This window comes from Peromyscus leucopus, chromosome 16_21 (assembly GCF_004664715.2).
Source record: "Peromyscus leucopus breed LL Stock chromosome 16_21, UCI_PerLeu_2.1, whole genome shotgun sequence".
In the NCBI taxonomy this organism is placed as follows: Eukaryota; Metazoa; Chordata; class Mammalia; order Rodentia; family Cricetidae; genus Peromyscus; species Peromyscus leucopus.
The window spans coordinates 19,099,340-19,115,484 of record NC_051084.1 but is presented as its reverse complement, the minus strand read 5'-3'; the positions used below and the strand labels follow the sequence as shown (position 1 = coordinate 19,115,484).

Below are 16,145 nucleotides of genomic sequence, written 5' to 3'. Positions count from 1 at the left end.
TGGGGGGGCAGGAACCCCACCCCACTTCAGCCTGAGGGCTCTGTTCCATGTGAAGGACCACTGTTGATCCCCAGGTATGTCTTCTGAGAAGAGGACTCTGTAAGAAGGGCACCATATTCTTTCTACTTACTCGCCAGCCTCAGCATACTCTACATCCTGCACTCTGTCTCCATGTTGAGTCTTTAGTGGCTTCCTGTTGCTGCTGGGGTCAAGCAGAACCAGGGGAGCATTGCAGACCCTGTACCTTGCTCCCTACTTTCAGCCGGCCTGCCTGTAACCCTACCTGTCCCTGGTCCTTGTCTTTGCTCTCCCTCCACACCCTTCACTGGGCTCCCCAACTTCACAAATACCCATTTTTTTTTGTTGTTGTTTGTTTGTTTTTTGTTTTGTTTTGTTTTTGATGGGGAAATAGGACGGTGCTTTTACCTTATTCTTTCAGCTGAGTGTTCCTAGCCTGCTCCATTTTATGTTCAAGTCACAGGGGCCTGATTTAGGTGTAGTAGACTTAACCCTCAGCTATGATTCTTCACAAGCTGCCCCAATTATTATGGCCTATGCCAGTTAAAGATGACGGGATCCCGGGCCAGTCTTCTCCCTGGATCTGCTCAGGTCCCTCCAGGTGTGATGTCACCAGTGGGGAAAGGTTTTGGCTGCTGACTCCATGGGCAATTGGCTGTGCTGTTGATAGAAGGGCAAGCTCTTCTCTGCTTGCTGAGACTCTAAGGAGGGGTGGGGGAGGGGCTCCACTTCCAGCTGCCCTATCAAGTCATTGCTCATTTAACCCAATAAAAACCTCTGTGTTCCCAACAAGCATTTCAGCTACTGGGACAGCTCATCTCCAAGGATGCAACTTGAGTTAGATATTTTTTAGCCTGAGAACACACACAGACACACACGCACACGCATGTACCGACACAGATGCACACACACACACACACACACACACACACACACACTCTTAAATCTCTGAGAACAAGTATAGAATACCTTTGAAGACCAGAGCAATTTTGAGAAGGAAGATAACATTAATATCCCCCCTCTCCGCTGGGAGGATGTGATGGATGATTGTGCAAAGCATGGATCTGACAAAATGTTCTTGGGAAAGACAGTTAAAGTCTGTAATAAACTGTGAACCTAGTCTTCTGGCTCCCTGACAGCTTTCTCTGGAAGTCCCAGAGGAAGGGCTACACTCTGTCAGGTCAGAGGGAAAGAGGCCACTGAGCCTGGCTTGGCTTTCTTCGGAGCCGCTCCCTACTGCCGAAGCGTTGGCGGAGACATCTCTGGATTTGGACTCCATTGTCCTCTGGTTATGCAAGATTCTTTCCAGCCTTCGCCAAGAGGGGGTGGGAGCAGGCCTGGGAAGGAGCTGTGTATGATGTGGCTGGTGTATCCTGGCTCCTGGGCCCAGGTCAGAGACACGTTTCCTGGGAATTTCCCTGAAAGTTTGGAAGCCTTTAGCGTCCCCAGAGATCACTTTCATCACCGATTCTGGGCTGTCTTCCATCTGTCTCTTAAGGTGAGCAAGAGGGAGAAAGCAGATAGGGAGTTCATTTAAGTTGCTCACACAGTAGTTGGGGTGTGGGGTCGGTGACAGCCACAGGCCTCTTAGCATGGATCGGGAGTGTTAGGACTGGAGATTCCATAAAAACCCATTTCATCAGCCGGGCCTGGTGGTGCATACCTTTAATCTAAGCACTTGGAAGGTGGATCTCTGTGAGTTCAAGGCCAGCCTGGTGTACACAGTGAGTTCCCGGACAGCCAACTATATAGTTAGTGAGACTCTGTTCTGAAACAAAACAAAACAAACAAAACCAACCCAAAACCAACAAGCCACTTCACAAGATCCCATTCACCCACTAGAAGAGACACATGTTAGGGATATTGTCTGGGGTGGTTTTGTAAGTTTTTGTTTGCAGGCAATAGAGAACATATCCACTGCCCTAGAATCCTCATACTCCCAGCCCCAACTCACTGACTTGTAGTTTGAAACTGTAGATTCACTTTGCTATCTGCTCATTTCAGGTAGACAATGCATGCCCCACTGGGTTCTGGGTAATGCCTTTGCCTACATCCAAATCTAATTGCATCGCAGTCTGTGGGTTCATCCATTTGTTAATGGCCTTTCTGGCCCAGGAGTTGGCTGTTTCCATTTTGGAGCGTCTTGTAATGAAAGCTACTGTGCGTCCATTCAAGACTTTGGGAGGATGTTTTTTCCCTTTCTTTTGAGTAACTACATACGGTGGAATGGTGCATTGTAAGCAAGCTCATGTTTAACTCCCTAACAGTCCTCATTTTCTAAAGGTGTTCGTACCATTTCCTGTTCTCCCAGTTGTTTGTTTCAGTTCCTCCTCACTCTCTGCAGACACCTGTGATTGTCGGTTCCTTTTAGCTGTCCCTGTGGGTGTGCAGTGACATCCAGTCATTTTAATGTCACTTTCTCTAATCACTAATGGAGTCCAGTGCTGTTTTCTGAACCTTCCTGAATTTGCAGACCTTTTGTGGAACATTTGCTCTAACCATTTGCCTTTTATTTTTTTTTTAACATATTTATTTATTTATTTATTTATTTATTTATTTATTTATTTAGTGTGCATTGGTGTTTTGCCTGCATGTATGCCTATGTGGTAGTGTCAGATCCTCTGGAACTGGAGTTACAGACAGTTGTGAGCTGCCATGTGGGTTCTGGGAATTGAACCCATGTCCTCTGGAAGATCAGTCAGTGCTCTTAACCACTGAGCCCTGCTTCCTTTTTTTTTTTTTTTTTTTTTAACTTTTAAAACTTTACAAAGAACTTTCAATGGAAGGCATAGCATTCCCACGGACTCTGCCCTAAGAGCCCCCAATGAGATTATCTTACAAATAAAAAAGTAAAACAAAACAAAAACATGTCTGAACACAGAGACTGACCTTGGTAACAAGGTGACCCTCACATTTTGCTCAGGTCACATCAGCTTACAGGCTGTTTGACTTTGTATAGGTCACAAGTTTACAGCTTTGCAGCTGAGATCTCAGTCAGGAATGCTATCCTCATGGCCACCCAGAAACTCCTTATTTTGCCCTCTCAAACCTTGCAACCACAAATCTCTCCATCTCTGTAATTTCAAGAAAATCTAAACACAACTTTGACTTGGCCTTTTTCACTCAGCCCTTGCTTGTCAGGAGATTCCTCCCCTGACCCTTGGATATTAACAGTGAGCTCCTTGCTGGGTCAGAGCACTCTCCTGGTGTGTGGACATGTTGTGGCTTATTTACCTCTCATCCATTGAGGAGTATTGGAATTCCAACCAGGACTTCGCTCATTGTGTTTTCTGGTCTGGTGTGTTTGATTTGCCCACATTCTATTGACCGGTTTTGTATTTGTTCATGGGGAACACTGGCGTGAAGTCTTCTTTTGTGCTCTTCTTGCAGGTTTAATTGTCAACTGGCCTTGGTCTCCCAGGATCACTTAGGAGTGACCTTTCTATTTTCAGGAAGATGGCAGCCACAGCAGGTATTCTCTCCTCTTTAGCATTTGGTGGAATTTACCAGTAAGACCAGCTGTATTTCTGGATATTTCTTTTTTGGGGGGCGAGATTTCCCTTCCCTTTCTTTAAGAGGCCTGGCCTTGTTCAGACTGTTTGCCCCTGCTGTGGTTCAGTGTTTACAGTTTCTGAGGAATGGCTCACCCCACTTTAGTTGTTGAGTCTGTGGAAGGTCTGTTCATAGACCTCTGTTCTTCTCTTGATGTAAACGAGGCCTATAATTTTTCTTTCTTTTGTTCTGGACATTGGTAGCTTTCCCCCCTTCTACTTTGTGGTTAGCTTTGCTAATATTTATTGATTGCTAGCTTTGCCTTCCATTGCTCTTGTCTGTCACATTTAAGTTCATGGATTGCTGCTCTTTTTCTTCCCTTTCTACTTGCTCTAGATTTCTTCCTTTCTTTTAGGCTAGGTTTTTGAGATGGAAGTTTACATAATTCTTTTGAGATCTCTCTCTCTCTCTCTTTCTCTGTCTCTTAAACATAAATAGCATTATAAGTTCTCTTCTCTTTCACTGCATACCACAGATTTGATTTTTTTTTTCATTTTAGTTCAATTGAATAATATTTACAAGGCCCCTTGAGGTTTTGTTGTTGTGGGTTATATTGAAGTATGTGACATCAAATGTATGCATTTAGAGATGATCATGTCATCTCTGTTGGTGTCGCACACTCTGTATGATTTAATTCATTTAACGTGTTTGTGACTTTGTAGTGGCCTTGGGTATTGCTTGTTTCTGTGTGCACTTAGGAAGTGTTGAGGGTAGGTGGTGTGATCTATAAAAACTGGTCAGATCCAGCTGGCTGAAGGTGAAACTCGGCTGTTTTGTGTCCTTGTAGGCTTCTATTTGTTCCAGCCAGACAAATGAAGTTTCCAGTCAGAATTCTGATGCACGTTTCTCCCCCCAGCTCTGACATCATGGATTTGTGTCACGTTGGGAACTGTCTTTCAGCTGAATGTGTTCATTGGGTTGGTCAGCCTTTTTGGTTAATCGATTCTTTTAATGAAATGTAGTTTCCCCTTTTACTTCTGACAATTTTCTATGAATTCTGTTTCTATATTAATATGGTTACACTTAACTATTTTGTTCATATTTCCATAGCATATTTATTTCCATCCTTTTTATACATTTCTACTGATGACTTTGAAGTTAGTTTCTTGAAGGCAGCATATAGGTGGGTCATTTAAAAATTGTGACACATTTTTAAATAATTTAGACTAATTATATTTAATGTGGTTATTGATATACTTGAATCCAAGCTCACTGTTTTGCTATCTTTCTTTATGTTCCCTATTTTTCAGTTTTCTGTTGTTTTCTCATTTCTGTCTTTATTATTATTAACTGAACATGTTTAAGTATTCTGTTGCTGTATCTGTTTTGTTGTTGATTATACAGCCCTTTTAAACACCCAGTGGCTTTACTGGGTGTCTAGTATACACATTTACTTCTCACTGTCTGCCTAGGATTGTTTAACCTGTCAGGTGTTTGAACGCATCCCACCATGCTGGAGCTGCCTGCAGCCATGCTGTGTGTTGCTCATGTCCTATACATCACTCTAACTGGTTGCTCGATCCCCCTGTGTAGTCAAGAATGTCACTGAACTCCTGATCCTACCTCCATCTCCCAAGTCTTGGATGACAGGTGTGTGCCATCATGCCTAGTTCCTCCATTGCCCTCGTTGAAGGTGTTTGTCTTTACTTTTCATAGATTTGGTTGTGATGTGCCTGTGTGTGGATATAGGTGGGTCTTTCCTATTAAGGGAGGACCCCCTCAGTTTTGTGAACTTTAGGACAAGAAGTCAATGCCTGCCTATGACATTGGCAGGACACCAGCCCAGACCTACGGATGGTGTCTCATGGGAGACATCATTGGGTTTGTAGTAAATAGACACAAGAGTCCACTGAGCTAGTTTTTATTTGTGCATTTTCAATGTGTCTCTTAGCTGTGTAAATGGGGGCAGAAGAACCCCCAGGGCCTGGTGCTGCTGTAGCTCAGGTTGGGACTAGCTCTTGGTCTCTCTGTTTTCTGGCCAGTGAAATCAACCACACACGGGGTCGAGGAGGACCAACTTTTAACAGCGGAAGCTGGTGGATCATGTGGCTGACTTCCCCTGTACTCCTGCAAGCTTATGAGAGAGGTTCATATCATTTGACGGTTTGTAGATGAGATAGGTTGGAAGAGTGAGTTGGAGCTGGGGGACTTCAGAAATTGAGAAAGAGGACATAGAGGCTTCATGCTCCAGGAGCAGCTGGGATGGCTCACTGGTGATGGAAGGGACAGCTTGGGGCCGTCTTGCTTGCTGGAAACTAACCTCCTGCGAACCCCGGGAAGAGACACAAGAGTGGCCTGTGGTGAGAAGACACACACACAGCTACATACTGTCTCACTCAGCAGTCAGAGGAGTCCCCCCCTACCCCAGACAGAGTTTCTCTGTGTAATAGTCCTGGTTGTCCTGGAACTCGCTTTGTAGACGAGGCTAGCCTCGAACTCACAGAGATCCGCCTGCTTCTGCCTCCCAAGTGCTGGGATTAAAGGCGTGCGCCGCCACCGCTGGGCCCCATTAATTTTCCTAAGGATCTTGACTCAGGCCAGATCAGGATTCATGGCTGTGAGGCAGAAAAGAATTTCAGGACCAGGCAAATATAAAGCAGAGTGGGAGGTGGTCTTAGTTTGGTTTCTCACTGCTGTGACAAATACCCTGATGAAAGCAACTTAAGGGAAAGAGGGTTTATTTCAGCTCACAGTTCAAGGCACAGCCCACCATGGCAGGCTCATCAAGGCAGCAGGCTCTTGAAGCAGCCGGTCACACCATATCTGCAATCTGGAGTGGTGAGCAATGCATGCTGCTCCTGGGTTCCCCTTCTTCACGTGTTCAGTCCAGGATCCCAGCTGAGGAATGGTGGGTGGGTCTTCCTGCTCAAGGAACACAATCAAGATAATCTCTCACAAGCATGCCCAGGTCCCCTTTCCTCACGTAGTTCTAGATTCTGTCAAGTTGACCATCAGTGCTAACCAGCACAGAGATTCCATTAAAGGCATTGATAAAGGTGACCCAAAAGAGAATAAAGCATGTACAGGACACAGATCTGGGCTTCAGTAAAAGAAAAAGTAAGATACTCCCAAGTGTGGGTTCAAGTTCCTCCAGGAATCGTAACAATAAATTGTCTTGGCAGTAGGCACACAGCCTGTTTTGATTGCCCTCACCCTCAAGACACATCTCAAAAGACTTCTAAGAAACCCTTTCTCTCTCTCTCTTGATAAGTGAGATTATAGAGTGACTCTGGAGTGCCTTGAATGCATTTAGTCTGATAAGGTAAATCTAGGAACTCATGGGTTTGTACAGAGGTTTAACGTATGTTCTTTCCCTGGTGAGATTCATAGAAAATTGCAGGTTTATAACTGGAAATGGGGAAAGACCTTAAACAATTGTTAATTGTGGAAGACTTCTTGATTCCCAGCTGGGAAGAGGCTTCAGCTAGATTTGTGGGTGAAAGGCTACTTTTCTTCTCACATCTTTATAATTTCCCCTGTCTCTGTCTTTTATTTTTGAGTGAAAGTGAGTCTGCCCAAGCTTTGCTCCCTGGGCATGGAACCAATGTCCCCTACATCCCAGCTGTGGAGGCCCAAATTACTCAGGATCAGAGACTCTGAGCTTGCTTTACCCAGCAGGGCTGCATAAGGGGATGATTTGACCATGGGTATGGTTACCAGGTGTTTGGAAGGGGCTACACTTGGCTGTATCTAGCAAGGGGGAGGTCTTTGGCCTCACCCCTGGGCATTGTTATATAAAACCCTTTTGAATAAAGTTCTGGGTTGTTGGGTATTGACCCAGGTCCTCCCGAAGATATCCTGTGTTTCTATCTTTCTTGCCCTCTAGGTCCATTTTTTTCTATCTGATATTTTTCTTATCCCTGTTGCCTCAAGAGTACCCTGGGAAAGGTGAGGGCAGGTTCCCTACACCCAGCTAAGCCTGATCTTCCTCCTGTGAGGATTGAGGCTCAGATCCTGACTCTGCTGGGCTTGAGGGGGCCATGTTTCCAGAGGGAGCTGTCCCAGCAATGAAAGAATGGTCACTAAGCATCCCTGTTTTCGGATGGTAGTGGTGGTGGTGGTGGTGGTGGTGGTGGTGGTGGTGGTGCATTCAGAGAGGACACACCCAAGTAAAGGCTTAAGGGAGAACCACTCTAGGAGACAGCGGATGTGAGATGGAGACTTCATGAGCAAGTGTCTAAGGAAGGCCAAGGATGTATAGGAACACCAGGGGCAGCAGGATAGCCACCTATGTGGGCCCTAGAGGATGAGGTCATGTGGGGATATCAGGGGCTAGAGTGAATCATCCTGTGGTTTTCCTGCATCGGGGCTGCAGGCATGTTAGGGGTCAGGATGAGGGCTATTATTGGGCCCCCATGGAGGAGTGTATGGAGTAGCACCACGCAGTGGCTTCTGACTGGGGGATCCTGTCAGGGCAGTGCTACAGGGACTTGGAAAGCCATGCTGGAGATGTCCATGACTGACTGTGAGGAGGAGCCAGCCCCTGTGTGCTCTAGGCATAGTAGTGAGTAGGCGACCCCCTGGGAGCACAGCTCTCGGCAAACGGTAGAGACAGGGCGGGGTGTGGGGAGCTCTTGGTGTCGGTGATATTTGTTATATTAATTCCCTTGACTAGCAAGCAGGTTTACATTCTTTGTAAACGATGACTGTACTTAGCGACCGACTCTCAAACGGTTTGAAAAGGGAAGATCTTTGTGCAAGCTTGGGGTGCTGGGTGCATTGGGTGGGCTGGGCCTACATCTGCTCTGTCTGAGTCACGGGTTCCCCCGTCTCCGTCCTGACTCACAGGTTGGCAGCCGCCCTACCAGATGGTTTGACATCCAAGAGATGCAATTGAGGGCTGCTTGCCCCAATCCCCAGAGCATCCTTTCTATCAACAATGCCACAAACCACAGGTCTGTATGGGAGCCGTCTCTGAGGAGGATTCTGTGGCATGCTTGTTTGGGAACAGCTCCCTGTGGTCTCCTGGGAGGTTAGCAAGGCCTGGGAGGCAGAGCCAGGGAGTTTTCCAGCTGGGATCTGGAGGAGGAAAGGACAATAGGCAAGATATGGCTCCCAAGGGCTGGTTCTCAAAGGCCCCTCTCTGGAAGTAGGCTCAGCCTCTTCAGTCTCTATGACCTCCCAATATTCCCTTAGATTCTGGGCACATGAATGGACCAAGCCATGGGTAAGGTCAGAACCTTGCTATCCACTCCCCAAAGCCCCATCTCTGAATATTGCTGCCTTAGGGACCAAACCTTTAACACATGAGCTTTTGTGGGGCAGGGGGTGTGGTTCAGATTCAAGTTTAGGTCCATCCCATCAAGCAAGATGATCTCAGACTATCACCAAGGACCCCATAGTCTCAACAGCTCAAGCATTATGCAGAAGCTCAAGTCTTGCAAAGTCTCTTCTGACACTCAAGGCAACTTTTGGGAGTGAGACTCTGGAAAAAAAAAAGTCACATAATCCCAGTGCACTCACTGTTCCCAGACTCAGGAGAGGCTCAGTCCTTAAAAAAAAAAAAAAAAAAAAAAAAAAAAAAAAAAAAAAAAAAAAAAAAAAAAAAAGGCAACATCTCAGATAGCAATGCTGAGGTGAAGGAAGGCTTCATCTGGTGATCAGAATGAGGAAACCCCTTTGCCCCTAAGCCAGGATCTCTACCCCAGGGGGCTGAGGGCCTGCAGATTCAGGATAGAGATAATGAGAGAGAGGGAGATGCTGAGGGCGAAGATGGGAGTCTTGTGCTTTCTGGGAACAGGCAGAGATCTCCTGGGAACTCATCAGAGACTGACTTCAAGGACAGATAACATGAAGACAGGGTACCAGCCTTCCCACCTGTTCTAGCAGCCTGGGCAGGATGCCAGCCTCCTCACCTGCTCTCGCCACGCATCAGACACCTGTAGCCATGTAAAGAGCCAACGTTGCCAGCCAAAGTGGCCCTGAACAGTAACCCAGGTAACTGTTATCACAAACAGCAGCAGATACGTCATCTGTAGCCAGGCCGGTCGGGAACTAATGAGAATCACGCAGGTCTGTGATCTCATAGTCTGTGATCTCACTGTCAGTGGTCTCTAAGTCCATAAGTGAGCAGGGCTAGAAGATTTATTCCGGTTTCTCCTTACTCATTAGGATAGCACTGTTACCCTCATCGAGTGTATTTCGTAGGACGAGGTTTTTCCCATGTAACTCCATTTCAAGGAGAAATGATGAGGGGTGGGTCTGGGCCTAAGCAGCCTTTGCGGCGGTTGTGAGTCCTTCTTTGCTCCTCCCTGGGGAACAAGGCGCTCTAGCTGGAGGAAGCCCTCAGCAGGTCTGCTGACTCCAGGAGCCCTGGGCCCTCACGCTGACAGTCCTCTTGGTTAACTGGTTGATGTCAGCTTCTCCATGACTGTACACTTCTCATACTTACATTGTCAACTTGAAGTAGCTTCGGGTCCTCTGAGAGGAAAGCCTCAACCGAAGAATTGCCAAGAGCAGACTGGGGGCACTGACTTTATTATTGATTGATATAGGAGGGCCCCGCCCACTGTTGGTAGTACTATGCCTAGGCAGATGGTCTTGGATTGTACACACACACACACACACACACACACACACACACACACACACACACACAAGTTAGCTAAGTGTGAGCCTGTGTGTGAGCCAGCGAACTAGCCAGTGGACAGTGCTGCTCACTGGTTCCTGCATTAAATTTCTGCCCTGATTTTCCTTAATGAGGGTTTCCAACCTGAAAGTGTAAACCAAATAACCCTACTCCTCCTCCTCCTCCTCCTCCTCCTCCTCCTCCTCCTCCTCCTCCATGCACTGTTTCGGCCAGAGGTTTTATCATGGCAACACAAGGAAAACCAGAGCAGCACTCCCAGAAGGCAGGCTATGGCCTTGGCTCATCAGGGCCATGCTTCCTCTTTTCAGCCCTGTGAAGTCCCTGCCTCGCTTCTTAGCTTTATTCCTGGGTCGTGGTCCTATTTAACCCTCTCTGTTCCCTCCCTCATCTTATATTTCTGTCCGTGATATTCTCTTTGTGTCTCCGTAGTCTGCCTCCATCAGATTCTCAAAAGATCACCAGGCACAGAGCTGAAACACCCTCAATCCTTTCGGCCTGAGGAGGGACAGATGTCATCTGGAGCTACATCCAGGCCCAAACACCAGCTTTCTGTGGCTGAGACGCTGGCTTCCTGTGAAGATCAAAGGCTCTGTGGGGTGGACCTGGACGCTAGCTCACAGCACCTGTCCTCGGGGCTGTTGAGCATTGAGTCCAAGCTGTGCTAACTCTAGAGGCTGGACATATCTCTCCAAAATCCCTGCGTTGTCGCCCAAATACACCGTGTCCTTAGACCTCATTGAAGATTGTGCTCATCTGTGCACAGAGCTTCTTCTGAGATCCTTGCCAGGTCAACCTTACCACAGGACCTTCAAGGTCTTTCCTAACAGCGTTTGCTGGACATCGTCACTAGCCCTTGAGTGTAAGTTTGAGTTCAGTCTGGGCTGAGCTGGCACGCACAGACTCAAACCCCCTCCTTTCCTGCAGCTGGACACTGTTTCTGTGCCATGCAGAGAAACATCTGGACAGTTTTCCAGTGGGGCTCCTTTTAAAAATTGTGTTTAAAATTATTTTTAAACTTCTACAGAATCAGTAAGTGCATCAAGCTGTGAGATTCCCACCATAGCAGCCAGGCACACAAAGGCTTTCTGAATCCCAAGAGTCTCTCAGACTGTGCCACTATGGTCAGGCACAGCCACCTAGCCCCCGGGAAACCCAAACCCCCGGCCCCTTCCCCATGGCCACATCCTCCTAAGCATCACACTCTGGCTTTTGTACTTGGCTCGGTGCTCTGTCAGGTTGCCATGGCATCCACAGCTCCCTCTTCTTCCCTGTTCTATAGTTTTCCAGCACGTGCTATGCAGAGTCAACGCTGGTCCCTTCCACAGTGAGCGATGGTGGTCATGCTGCACAGTCACTCATGTATGTGAATTTGTTCTCATCCCTCCAGGGCCAAGACCTAGGAGTGAAATGGCCGGGTCATCTGGCAGGCACATGCTCGGCTTGATATCAAACAGGCTCTTTCTAGAGGGAAACAATTCTCCACCGACCACGTGGGGCCGTTCAGTGCTCCGTGTCCTCATCAGCACTTGTATGTTAGTTATTTGTCTTGCTGCTGTGGGAAAAACATGATGAAAATAAAAATAAGGAAGGCTCATGGGTTTGGGGTACAATACATCATGGCAGGTAAAGCATGGCAGAGTTTGAGGCGGCTGGTCACATGGTACCCACACTCAGGGAGCAGAGGGAACTGGCTGACACACAGCATCTTTTCTCCTCTCTGTGTACATCAGGACCCTAGCCCATGAAAGGATGCTGCCTACAGTTAAGGGGTGTCCTCCTGCCTCAGTGAGCCTGACCGAGATAATCCTTCACGAGTGTGCCTGGACACTTGCCACCTCTGTGAGTCTAGATCCTGTCAAGTTGATAACATAAATCAACACAGCTCCACCCTCTGTCGATTTGAAACCCAACCACACTGCTTCTAAAACATAATCTTCCTTTCCTTGCTCCCACGGGTCCGTGGCCATCTCATCATGCAAATGAGTTCAGTCCACGCTAAAAAGTCCTCATAGTCTTTGACAATTCCAGCACTGTTTAAAAATACAATGTTCTAGGGCTGGCAAGATGGCTCCGTGGATAAAGGCACTTGTTGTCAAGCCTGACAACCTAAGTTTGATCTGCAGAATCCCTACGGTGGAAGGAGAGAACTCACTCCTGAAAGTTGAAATGCTGACTCTTGCAGATTTTTCTCTGACCTTCACATGCATGCACTACCCCATCCACAAAATTAACTAACAAACATAAAAAAAAAAGCTCCATGACCCTTCTGAGACTTAAGACAATCTCTTAATGGTAAGCCTCTGTACCATTGGTTCTCAATCTGTGGGTCACAAACCCCCTTGGAGGGTCAACCAACCCTTTCACAAGGGTGTAGAAGTAACCAACAGTCTTATTAAATAAGAAACACAGAACCAATGTAAAAGAGAAAGCCGAGAGGTCAGAGCTCAGAGCTAAAATCTCACCCTTCCTCCTGCGGTGTCCCAGCTTCCCAAAAAGAGAGCTATATCCTGTCTGTCCGTCTTTTTATAGTATTTTGTTCTGCCTTCTCATTGGTTGTAAACCCAAACACGTGACTGCCTCGTCACTGTCTGTATGTACAGCCCCCCAGGTCTTAAAGGCATATGTCTCCAATGCTGGTTGTATCCCTGAACACACAGAGATCTATGGGATTAAAGGTGTGTGCCACTACCGCCACACTCTTGCTATGGCTCTAATAGCTATGACCCCCGGGTAACTTTATTAACATACAATCAAAAATCACATTTCAGTACAATTAGAATACCACCACACAAGGGGTCGCCTAAGACCATTGGAAAACACAGATATTTATGTTGTGATTCATTGACAGTAGCAAAATTACGGTTATGAAGTAGCAATGAGATCGTTTTGATGTTTGGGAGAGAGTCACCACCACATGAGGAACTGTATTAAAGGGTCACGGCATTAGGAGGGCTGAGAACCACTGCTCTAGACCATCAAAAAACGAGTTACATACTTCCAATGTACAATGGAACACAGTAAACAGAATAGGACATAGTACGGAATTACTAGAAAAAAGGAAGCCCCGAGCCAAGCACGGAAAACACACAATCCCACAGCTCTCTGTCTGGCATCTGGGACTCCATATGAAGTCATCTGGGCTCCAAAGGGCTTGGGTAGGCCCTCCCCTCTCTCCCTGCCACTTGCTCCAGCTCCACCTCTTACAGCTCACATAGCCTCAGTCTTGGGCCGGCTTGACTAAGTGCTGGAAGCTTCCCTTGACAGATGTTCATGGTTCGGCATCTGCAACCTCCTGGTTGTTCGTTGCAACTTAGGCTTTCCCTTCACAGCTACATGCAGGGCTGCACCCTGCTATCCTTGCTAAATTCACGTTGTTTTCTTAGACTTTGTCTTTTCTTAGAGTGTATCTGAATAAGAGTAGTGAGCATTAGCCATTCCATCGTCTGAATGCTATGTTGTCTTGAAATTCTCTTCATCGAAGAAATTAGTTCATTCCTTTTCAACTTAGTCTCACCCAAGTTCTCAGGACATGAGCAGAATGCACTGCCACCATATCAAACGAATGTCCCCCAGCCTCGTTCATGAGCTGGGCCTCCACTGCCTGGGTTTCTATCAGCATTCTTATCTTCCAATGCCCAGCAATGTGGCTCATTATGTTCTGCTTATAGTATTCTAGGGCTTTTCTAGCTCAAATTTCTAAACTCCTTCACATTCCCCTTGCAAGTCAGTCCCAAAAGCCTAAGAACCACATGGTCAGGTTTATTCACAGCAGCCAAATTCCTGGTATCTTTTCTTAGTTACTTTTTTTGCTGTGACTAAATACCCTGACATAAGAAACTTGGAAGGAAGGATTTGTTTTGGCTTCCTAGTTCAAGGGTCCAGCTCCACATGGCAGGGAGGCATGGCAGTGGGGGCTTGAGGCAGCTGCTCACATTGCATCCGTAGTCAGGAAGTAGAGAAGGACGAATGCTGGAGTTCATCTCCCTTTCTCCTTCTTATTCAGTCCAGGATCCCAGCCCATTAAATGGTGCCACCCACAGTTATGGTGGGTCTTCCTGTCCCAGTTAACCTAACCTAGCTAACCCTTCAATGTCATGCACAAAGGCTCACTGCATTTATTTATTTGTGGGGTGTGTGTGTGTGTGTGTGTGTGTGTGTGTGTGTGTGTGTGTGTGTGTATTTATGTGGGAGTACACTTGCCATGGTGCATGTGTGGACAGAGGACAACTTACAGGAGTTGGTTCTACCATTTGGGTCTCAGTTAGGAGGGTTATTGGCAAGTGCTTTCATCTGATGAACTGTTTATCTGACCTTCATGTGTGCTCTTATTTTTAAAAATTATTTATTTTGTTTCATGCATGTGAATGTTTTGCCTGCATGTATGTTTATACACCATGTGTCACAAGAAGGTCAGAGGAAGGTGAGGATATTAGATTCCCTACAACTGGAGCTGTTCTGGTTGTGAGCCATCATGAGGATGCTGGGCCTTGAACCTGGGTCCTCTGCAAGAACAACAAGGTCTCTTAACTGCTGAGCCATCTCTCCAGCCCCTAGTGTGTGCTCTTTAATTTGCAACTCTATAAAAATGGATGACGTTGAGTAACTCACATATTTATTTGCCACCTGTAATTATTCTTTGTCAATATGTCTTTTTAAACAGCTCATTTTAAAAGGCTGGGTTGCTTGTTCTTACGTCATGGCTGTGCATCTTGAGATAAAGATAGGCAAAGTTCTCGACGCGGCTGAAATCTGACTCGCCAGTTCCTTTTGTCGACGATGCCTTTGGTGATGTTTCTGATCTTTGTTGTCTAACGTGAGTTGTGAAGATTTTTCTCAAGCATTTTCTTCTAATGACTGAACACTTCAGGTTCTTCATTGGATATGCCACCATCCCTGAGTTTGCTTGTGTGACCGTACAACTGAAGTCTCTCCTGTTCCAGCACCACTAATTACAAGTGGTGTTCCACTTGTCCTGTTCCAGTTGTCTGAGAATATATAGTTGTGTGTGTGTGTGGACAAGGACTCATGAGTCTGACTCAGGTCACATGTCCCCCTCCCAGGGTCAGCAGAGGGCAGTCCAGCCTGATGTCATTCCCAGGTACGAATTGGAAACAGGATAAATAGGGTCTCCCACCCCCTCCTTGACTGGCTTCCTGTCCATGTTCTCTAAGCATATGCTGTGCGCTCAGGGCAGGTTGAAAGGATCTGTCCCTTTATGCACGGTGTCACCCCCCATTAAGACCTTGCCCACTTGGTCATGTGGCCCTGGAAGTTCCCTCATCCTGGAGTTAGGGAATGGAGTACTCTAACTTTCTACACCAGCCCTGGGTATCTGGAAACACTCACCCTACTCCCCCACAACCCATGGTGCTTCAGCAAGCATGAGATCCCACAGCTTTGAATGTTTACATGACTTCCAAAAACTGAATAAATATTTACATCTCAGATAGTTGCTAGAAATCCCTAAAAAGAGGATCTGGATTCCAGGAATGAACTGTTTGTGGGTATTTGTGCCTTTTAAAAATATTATTTTTATTTAATTATTTGGTGTAGTGTGTGTGTGTGTGTGTGTGTGTGTGTGTGTGTGTGTGTGTGTGTGTATTCACGTGTGTATTCCCATGGAGCTCTGTAAAGGTCAGAGGATGTCCTAGTTAGGGTTCTATTTCTGTGAAGAGATACCATGACCACAGCAATTCTTACAAAGGAAAACATTTAATTGGGCTCACATACGGTTTCAGAGGTTTAGTCCATTATCATCATGGCTGGAAGTGGTGTGCAGGCAGACATGGCGCTGGAAAAAGAGCTGAGAGTCCTACATCTTGATCCAGGAAGAAAGACAGACAGTGGGCCTGACTTGAGCATCTGAGATCTCAAACCCCGCCCCCCACCGTGACACACTTCCTTCAACAAAGCCACACCTTCTAATAGTGCCACTCCCTGGTGACCAAGCATTCAAATCTCTGCATCTATGGGGGCCATTCTTATT

General features: G+C 46.6%; 1 long non-coding RNA gene across 1 annotated transcript; it reads left to right on the top strand.

Annotated features, from left to right (window-relative positions):
* The first annotated feature begins 8,183 nt into the window (after positions 1-8,183).
* LOC119086758 lies at positions 8,184-12,183 on the top strand. Its single transcript, XR_005090117.1, has 3 exons — positions 8,184-8,465; positions 9,311-9,507; positions 10,589-12,183. It is a non-coding gene; the product is annotated as an uncharacterized LOC119086758 (long non-coding RNA).
* The last annotated feature ends 3,962 nt before the right edge of the window (positions 12,184-16,145 follow it).